Source organism: Danio rerio, chromosome 19 (assembly GCF_049306965.1).
Source record: "Danio rerio strain Tuebingen ecotype United States chromosome 19, GRCz12tu, whole genome shotgun sequence".
Classification (NCBI taxonomy): domain Eukaryota; kingdom Metazoa; phylum Chordata; class Actinopteri; order Cypriniformes; family Danionidae; genus Danio; species Danio rerio.
The window spans coordinates 9015603-9025840 of NC_133194.1; the positions used below are offsets into that span (position 1 = coordinate 9015603).

The 10238-nt window shown below is 39.3% G+C and overlaps 1 long non-coding RNA gene across 1 annotated transcript; it reads left to right on the forward strand.

The window, feature by feature from the left end:
• The first annotated feature begins 1815 nt into the window (after positions 1-1815).
• Positions 1816-9532, forward strand: LOC141379004 (uncharacterized). The gene is made up of 2 exons (XR_012394892.1): positions 1816-2076; positions 6175-9532. It is a non-coding gene; the product is annotated as an uncharacterized lncRNA (long non-coding RNA).
• The last annotated feature ends 706 nt before the right edge of the window (positions 9533-10238 follow it).

The window sequence follows — 10238 nt, forward strand, 5'->3', positions numbered from 1 at the left end:
ACTACTTTTGGACCCTCAGTAGTGATTAATAAACCACACTGAACTGAGCTGAACTGAACTTAAACACTAAAAACTAAACTACACTGATCCAATTTACTATGACCATTTATGTGAAGCTGCTTTGATACAATCTACATTGTAAAAGCGCAATACAAATGAAGATGATTTAAACTGAATTGAACTAAGGGCCCTATACTGTGGTGTAGTGGTGTAGTACACACAAGTCCAATTCTCTAACCATTAGGCCATAGTTAGAGAGCTGCAACAAAACAAAACAGCACAATGGATTGATTTGCCTACTTTGAAGTTGAAGTAATAAATGTCGTATCACTACATTGATCCATTTACTTAAATATATTTGGATAGCTTTGTTAATTAAAAATATGAAAAGAATGACTGTTGCACAGACCTGAACAATTGATACCAATATTTTTATATGACTCAAAGATCAGGATTCACAGTCTAGCCCCGTGTATGATGTTTATTGTGTCACACAAACATATTCTAAGGCTGTTTTGATGAGCTGTATTACTGGGTTGGTATTACTGGCATGATTAAGCTCTGAAAACATGTCAGACTAATAATAAAACAAAGACAAAGCCAAAAAGAAGACTTTAGATGCTAGAAACTTAAACAAAATTTCAAATGCAAGAAATGTTTGTTAACAATTGAATGGAATTTGGTTTCCTGTGTAATGTTTCAAACAAACAAACAAACAAACAAACAAACAAACAAACAAACAAACAAACAAACAAACAAACAAACAAACAAACAAACAAACAAACAAACAAGTAAGTCACTCTAATAGTGTTTGCTAAATAAATAAATATAAATACCAAAATAGTTGGTTGTTATAGTTAAGATTAAAAAAAGTTATTATTTGATCAAAATATCCTTTTTAACAGATTTTAAATGCATTTAAATGCAAGGATGACTTGGGTACACAGACCTGAACAATTGAAACCAATATTTTTATGATTCATAAAACAGTACATATTGTAAGTCTGTTGTGATGAGCTGTATTACTGGCATGGCAACATTTGAACTTGCCCTGAAAACATGTCAAAAATGTAAACTGATAAAAAAAAAAAAAAAAAGCCAGAAGTCAGACTTTAGTAATCAAAACTTAAACAGAAATGAAAGTGCAAGAAATATTTGTTTACGATTTAATGAAACTTGGTTTCTTGTGTAATGTTCCAAAAAGAAGAAGAAGAAAAAAAAGAACAATCCATACATACATTAACTAATTTCTAAGATATTAAACCTGTTTCTTTAATGTCTCCCTTTTCTTACTTGTATTTTTTCTGACAGCGAGTATAACTTTTGAGGGAATTATATTTTTGAGGGAATCATATTTTTTAATGTTTTATGCATGTTCAGAATTGATATTAAGTTTTTCATAATTTTGATGTTTTATGTTTGATATTGATATTAAGTTTTGCTATTTTCTTTACTGATGAAATGCTTTGTTTGAAATATGAGCCTATTGCTTTGTTTGAAATGTGAGCCTATCGCTTAAGCTTCGCTTCTAGAGAAACGGGGTTTTTCCACAGAAGTAAGACGAGAGATCTGAGCTCATGGACAGCTGTGCTTTGGTACAGGATGTGGTTTAACACCTGCAAGGAATCAGCCGTATCTCAGTCTGTGTAGGGGTGCATGTGTGTTTTGTGTGTGTGTGTGTTTGCAGGCTACTGGCAGATTCTAACTGGTTGAAATGAGATCTGATGATGGGAAGGCGAATAATGGATTGGAGGCTCATCGAGAGTGGGGAGGAGACAACCAAGAATAAAAGCTATTGTTTTATGTTTGTACGGCAATACTGGAGCGCCCAGTTTGCCTTTTCATGGTGTCTCTTCAGTATTCCTGGGCTCAGCATTGTTGATCTGATCCTTCGTTTATTAAACTTTGATTTCTCGATAAAGCTAAGTTTCCTGCGTCTACTTTCAAGCGAATCCTGAACTCGGGGAGGGAAAAACCATTTTCCTACAATTTGGAGGGGGCACCCGGATTCGCTCAGACGCTTCGTCGAGTTGGAGGACGATCTCAAATCAACCTCTGCGCAGAACTTCTAATAAGGTAAGCAGTCACCTTTTTGATAAAAGTACTGCAAGATTGGAATTACCAAATTTAAGGTTGATTGGGGATTGAATACCAACATAATCCGTAAATAATTTGAATTAGATCAACAATGGCAATTAAAATGAGTTGACCCGGCGTGGTTACAAGGTTTAAAAACTCATTCTATTAATTGATTATCATTGAGTCGACCCGGCGCGGTTAAACAAATTTATAAAGACTCAGAATTGATTATCATTGAGTTGACCCGGCGTGGTTAAACAAATTTATAAAAACTCAGAATTGATTTATTAAACGAGTCGACCCGGCGTGGTTAAACAAATTTATAAAGACTCATACTATTAATTGGTTTATTATTGAGTTGACCCGGCGCGGTTAAACAAATTTATAAAAACTCAGAATTGATTATTATTGAGTCGACCCGGCGTGGTTAAACAAATTTATAAAGACTCAGAATTAGTAATTAAAGGAGTTGACCCGGCGCGGTTAAGAAAATTTATAAAAACTCCGCATTGGCAGTCAAAGAGTTGACCCGGCGAGGTTAAGCAAATTTATAAAAACTCTGAATTAATAAAAAACGAGTTGACCCGGCGTGGTTAAGAAATATTATAAAAACTCGTATCGTGTTTTCCTGATATGGTTGAGAATTGAAGTTTACCCGGCGAGGTTAACTCACTCGTAAAAACACCTAAAAGAGAGTAAAAGGCAAAACTTTAAAGGGTGTAAATTTGTGTTAAAGTGTCAAGTGTGTGCGGATTCCTGAATGAGTGTATGTGAGTGAATGAATATCTCCGTATTTGGGAGGTCAGAGTGCTGCGCACCCTCTCTGGACCGTCACTTAAGTGTGACCCGGTAGGAACGGACGCAGCATTCTGGGAGCTCAGAGAGGAGAGTGTGATTGATGAGCCCTATATTCATAGGGACTGAGAGCATGTGAATAAAACATCGAGTGAATGAAGGAATCATAATTAGATGCTAAAAGTGTTATATTACAAACCAAGAAAGGTGAAAAATATTCCTAAGTGGTGGGTGTGTAGATTATTAGGACATAAGGAAGATTGTGAAGTGTGTGACCCCAATAGGGAGACAAAACCATTATTAAAATGACAACATATAAAGAGACGTGGGATGGTATCTGTAAGCAGATAATACATCACACCGAACCAAAAGACAGAAAGAAAATAAGTAAAACATTAGAAAGTCAGTGGACATATCTCTCAGGTCTAAATGGCTGGACAGAGACAACTAAAAATCAGGGAAAGTTACTGAACATACTTTTGACAGAGGAGAAAAGAGCAGATACAGATTTGGCACTGGCCAGACAAAATAGGGACAAAACTGGGGTTTGGAAGAAGGGAGCAGCAAACAGAGAAATAGAAAAAGCAGAAGATAGACTGAGACAATGGAGCAGGGTAGCTGCAGCCATGGTTACAAAAGTAAAAAGTGCTGTGTGGGCAGATCAAAGGGACTCACCAGAGAGGCCCCCACCCTATAGTAGTGCAGAAGAAAAACCCAAAACCCCCTCAGCACCAATGCAGATGCCAGTAATGATAGTAAAAGGGGGAGAAATAGAAACTACTACTAAACAAGCTAACAAAGATTTCAAGTTCATGATAAAACAGGGCGCTATAGAGGTCGAAGAAACAGAGGAAGATAAAAAACAAAGACAGTTGAAAACGGCCCTAAAGGAAGTTCAGACTAAAGTAGAAATAGAGGAAGCAGTAAAAAAGGAAATAGCAAAGCAGTTTACCGCAAACATTCAACTCGCAAGAGACAGTGTAAACCAGACAATGTACAGGGTAGCAGGAATGGAGGAAAGAACACATATAACATTGAAACAACACAAAGAAAAGCTAGAAAATATTAAGTCACAGCTGTTGAAACTACAGCTGGAAGAGGCTAAAGCTAAATTACAGAATAAGATGGTCGTAAGACAAAATACACAAATGCAACAAGTCATTGCTCCTCTGACTCATGTACCTGCTATGTCGCCTGTGCAGCCACCACAACCTAGCCCACAACCACTAATTTCTTACACACAGTCACCATTATGCCTCAGCCCAACACAGCACAACAGACATACATACAGTAGCCAAACCAATATCATAGAGGGGGCAACAAAAAAAAAAAAAAAAAAAAAAAAAAAAAAAAAAAAAAAAAAAAGATAGGAGATATGGGGACACCAACAAGGGTTGTTTTGTTGTGTGGAGATTTAAACCACTGGAGAGATCAGTGTCCAGTGAACAGCCAACCTGCGGGGGGTTGGGATCCTCGAAGAGGTGGGGCTGCTGGTCGAGGCAGGCGACCAGAACCAATACAAACTCTCCCGTCATCCCCAGCCCCTAAACCCCGGGGGAACCAGGTGCCCACTCAATTCCCGGTGTGGGACCTGGGGGATGAGGCGGAGACTTATTGACGGGACCCACAGAGAACCAGCAGGGGGGGACAGGCCGAACCCCACTGTAGATAATGGTCAACGCTAGGCCATTAACAGCCTTGGTGAATACTGAGGCCACACTTACTAAAGTCACGAAGGGGGCAGTGACTGATGATATGTTGTCAAGTAAGACAATTGAAGTAATAGGTTCTCTGGGGAAGCAGAAAGATGGCCAGCTACAAAAACCAATACCCGTCACCGTGGCTAACCAGCAACTAAGCCACAGTCTTCTCTACTCAACAAATGTGCCTGTGGCCCTTCTGGGGAAAGATTGATTAGTTAAACTGGGAGCCAGCATATTGGGTTCACCTGATGGGGTTATCATCACCTTCCCTAATGACAGGTCATTTAACTGCTCAAAACATGGGGCGTCATGAGATGGACAGTGGTTACTGTCCACATGCAAGTAGTGGGAGGGTGCTGATATCTACTAGGTGGAGCTGGACAACACAGGCTAAAGCCCTCACAGTTTGGTCTCCCTATACAACCTTTGGAAACCCAGGATTAACCAATTAGGCATTCACTTACCACTATCTGACCCCCTACACTGCACACTGTTCTATAACAGAAACGATAAATTATATTATGAAGATGAATTCTTGTCACTAGTGGGCACAAAATGGGTGTTACAGGGAAAGGGTCTACTAATTGGCAAAGAGGGGGTGGTCACCCAAATTAACTGATGAACAATAAAAAAGGTATGAGATGGCTGACACAGCTTTACCACATGTTTCAGTTGCCATAAATCCAGTGCATGAAGCCGAGGAGTTGGGAACAATGACAAAACCAAAAGTCGCAAATTGAAAAAAAAAAAAAAAAAAAAAAATCTCTAATGTTACGTAAGCCTTACATTAACCATAAAAAAAAAAAAGCCTATAATAACTAACACACTTAGTCATATCAGTTGGGAATTAAACCTAATTTACTTTCTGACATTTCAAAAACAATATAGAATAGTTTCAATTATAAATGCCATACATATAATAACCGACTTTCCTGTGATTGTGCACCTATCACTGAATTGTGTCTAAAAAAAAAAAAAAAAAAAAATTTAAATTAATTAAGGCCTGTCTTGACTGGACTGTAATTGACATCTCCTCCTAGAGTTCTGAGTTTGCTGATGGCTGTTGTTTTAGAGCAGATGATGGAAGTCTGAGGACAGGTTAGGGCATATAAATTGAAAAAGTCTAAATGATACCAATGGTTGAATCACTTAAGTTAGCAAAAGATTTAAGGGTTAACATCTAACTTGAATGCGCATATGTGGGTACAGCTGTACATGTCAAATTGCCACAGTGGCGGAGGTCTGGTTTCTTTACCTCCTTGGGTCGACCTATCTCAGGAACAGAAAATTGTTGAGCATTCCTTTGGTCTGGCTCATTTTCATGGTACTGCCGGCATTAAATATAATTATAGATATGAAAGAAAATTGGCTAAAATCTGTGTACACACTAAAATTAACTGACTGAATGTTTTGCCTATTGCATTAATGTCTATACATTCTTCTGCAACAGGACCCGACTTCACACCTTTTGAGCTTTTGACAGGTCGACAGTATCCTGGCCAGAGTTCTGCGCTGTCCCTGGAAAGCATTTACACCATTGTCACCGCAAATGTATCATGATAAAGTATGTGCTGTGATTAACATGTTTTCTCCGCAGAAAAATTGGCCAACAGAGAGTGAAGCATCTAGGCCTGCAGAAGACACAACACTGTGGGTGAGATTGAAACAACACAAACGAAAATGGTCTAGTCCCAGGTGGTCTGAACCGTTACGAGTCACGGCTAGGACATCCCATTGTGTGCAATTAGCAGGTAAAGGCACAACATGGTATCATTTGTCTGCTTGTATGTTCTGTCCTTCTCCAGACAGGACTTTGGCGGATGTCAGAGTTGACCTCAGGAGAGGTCAAAGAGAGGGAGAAGGAGAAGGAGAAGGAGACACTGAGGAGCCTGAGGAGCCAGAAAGAGAGGGAGAAGGCGGGAAAAGAAGCGGACAAACAGAAGCAGCCCCAGCCCTCGGAACACAGCTAAGCGCAACCCTTGTATTTAAAATCTTGCAACGAACTGGAGACTTGCTTCAGACACCAGAACACATTCCCATTGCACATTGTATAAGTGCTGATTATGCACTAGGAGCTGGGGTAGCTAAACAAATTAGAGACAAATACGGTGTAGAAGAATTGAACACTTCAGTCGCCCAACCAGGGGATTGTATCAAAACTACACACGGTCCACGACAAATTTACCATTTGGTGACCAAATGGTGGTGTAGGGACCTACCCACCTACGAGCATCTCGAGACTAGTCTGAAAAAATTGTGTTACCAGTGTAAGAGGGATCAGAACAAAATATTGGCGATACCAAAATTAGGGTGTGGATTAGACAAATTAGACTACACCAAAGTAAAAGAAATAATTGAGAAAGTATTTAAAGAGGGCCACATTCAGGTAATTCTCCTAACAAAATGAATATAAACAAGATGGTGGTGGCCTGGGGAGTAATGTTGGTGATGATCCTATGGGTAATCTGCCATATGGAATTCGGAGGAACAACAAAGGAAAAACGGAGTGTAAAAGAAGGGGGGGGAACAGGGGTGAGTATTACCTTAGAAAGGGAAGAGGGAAAGGATGGGATGTGGCAGTTTGATCTTTGTCAAGTGATAGATTGTGGGAAGGACCAAGTGGCATGGAGAAAATATGATGTTTATGGGTGTTTGTGGCCATCTACCACCACGCTTCCGAATGGTCCCCATTGTCATACCTGGCATGATGTAAATTGGAAAACAGCCCCAGGATTCACTAGAAAGATATTGAAAAATAGTCGTATGGCCAGACCAGACCACATCCAAAATCGACTTAGGTTGTCTAGGGGATACCAACATAGTTGGGGAGGCTGGAAAAACACGTTGATTATATCACTAAAAAATGGTAATGATGAAACTGACACGTACATCACTCTAGGGGTAGATGTAGAAGGAAAAGACCCACTGGGGTTGATAAAAATCTCCATAAAAAAGCCTAAACCCACAGGGGCGCCAATAATCACAGACCTAACCAAAAACAAAAAGAAAGTAATACAGAGCACTGACTTTAGCAATCTGACCCCACTAGATCTGATGACGCTGGAGACAGGCTATCACGAAACAAATTTATGGTTAGAATGGGTGACAAACGCAGCCGAAGAATTAGGATTTGAGGGGTGCCTAGCTTGTGCAGCAGGAAGGCCACAATTAAATACTGAACCCGCTCCATTACATGATTATGATAGTTGGGGGTACAAATGTATGTTAAAACTAACAAAGGAAAAAAGTCCCAAAAACTGCACTGCACTCAGTAATCTATACCCACCAGCTGGAAATAAGTCATCAATGGGAGTTGCATTAAAAAGAAGAAAGGGTAATTATACCTGTTTCAATTTAACTACCTCCAGTGCGTCCAAAATATTAGTGGGAGCGTTTAAAAGGGAATGGTGTGGACAGATGATTCAGGAAGGCCATGACAAACTAGGGGGATGGGGCAGAGTGGGTTTGTATTACGCGAGTGGAGAAAAGGTGGTATTGGCTAGAATAGAACCCACCATGGAAGGAGTATGTGCTATGATAAGAGTCGCTGTTCCTATGGTCGTGATAGGAAATAGGGCTATAAATGGGCATAAAAACAGGCGAAAAAGGTCAGTAAATAGTGATTTCGATTTAACACGCAATAGCCCCACCTACATAGACGCAATAGGCATCCCCAGGGGAGTTCCAGATGAATATAAATTGGCTGACCAAGTAGCAGCAGGGTTTGAAAATATACCTGTGATAGCAGCATTATTCCCCGTGACCCCAAATAAAAATGTAGACAGAATAAATTACATACATTACAACGTACAAAGGCTGTCAAATCTCACTAGAGATGCTGTGTCTGGATTAAAAGAACAATTGGCTGCTACCTCTCTGATGACTATTCAAAATCGGCTAGCTTTAGACATGTTACTATCAGAAAGGGGCGGGGTTTGTTCTATGTTTAAAGACACGTGTTGCACCGTCATACCAAACAACACTGCCCCTGATGGTTCCGTATCCAGGGCTCTGGAGGGACTAAAAGAATTGTCAAATGAACTGAAAGCTAGCTCAGGGATAGAAAATGCTGTGTCTAAATGGATGTCTGATATGTTTGGGGAATGGAAAGGGGTGATTATTGCTATGTTAACATCAATGGGTATTTTCCTAGGAATTTTGGTGACATGTGGGTGTTGCTGTATTCCCTGTATCAGAAGTTTGATAAATAGGCTGATAATAACTGCAATTGAAAAGAAGGAAAACCCACCTCCTTATCAGATGCCCCTCCTTGCTGCAGCGGAGGGGGATGACGTGATGGAGGAAGTGGAGGAACTATTGGATATAGTGTGATCTCTTTCGAGATCAAGAGAGGGAATTGAGGGAATTATATTTTTGAGGGAATCATATTTTTTAATGTTTTATGCATGTTCAGAATTGATATTAAGTTTTTCATAATTTTGATGTTTTATGTTTGATATTGATATTAAGTTTTGCTATTTTCTTTACTGATGAAATGCTTTGTTTGAAATATGAGCCTATTGCTTTGTTTGAAATGTGAGCCTATCGCTTAAGCTTCGCTTCTAGAGAAACGGGGTTTTTCCACAGAAGTAAGACGAGAGATCTGAGCTCATGGACAGCTGTGCTTTGGTACAGGATGTGGTTTAACACCTGCAAGGAATCAGCCGTATCTCAGTCTGTGTAGGGGTGCATGTGTGTTTTGTGTGTGTGTGTGTTTGCAGGCTACTGGCAGATTCTAACTGGTTGAAATGAGATCTGATGATGGGAAGGCGAATAATGGATTGGAGGCTCATCGAGAGTGGGGAGGAGACAACCAAGAATAAAAGCTATTGTTTTATGTTTGTACGGCAATACTGGAGCGCCCAGTTTGCCTTTTCATGGTGTCTCTTCAGTATTCCTGGGCTCAGCATTGTTGATCTGATCCTTCGTTTATTAAACTTTGATTTCTCGATAAAGCTAAGTTTCCTGCGTCTACTTTCAAGCGAATCCTGAACTCGGGGAGGGAAAAACCATTTTCCTACACTTTGTATTACGATAAATCCCTTTATGATTTTCCTGTTTGTAAGTTCACAAATAAGTCACTCTTGTAAGACACTCTGTAGTTTAAAAGTGTTAAAAATAATGCTAAATATACTAATATATATGTACAAAAAATGTTGTTGTTAAGATAAAAAGTGAGTTTTTGACCAACATATCTTATCCATCAGATAAATAGCTTTAGCATATACTGTAACAACAACTACATTTGATTCAACTCTGAAAACTGGACTGACACTTTCAATTTACTAGAACTTCTATTTAAAGCTGATTCGAAACAATCTACATTGTAAAAGCGCTATCAGGGCTGGACTGGGGCAAAAAAATCAGCCCTGGCATTTTGGGCCAGAGCGGCCCACTAAATTCAATCAAAACGCTATCTATCTATGCACGTCCAATATTTTTATCAACTCATATTCTATAAAACACAAAAGCAATATATATAAAATAAATAAATAAATACAAACTTTAATCTCAATTTAATTTCTGTATACGGTCCATAAAGATTTTTGTTGAGTTCTAAAAAATACACTATTCATTCATTTATTTTTCTTCGCATTAGTCCCTTACTTATCAGGGGTTGCCCCAGTGGAATGAACTGCCAACTATTCCAGCATGTTTTAT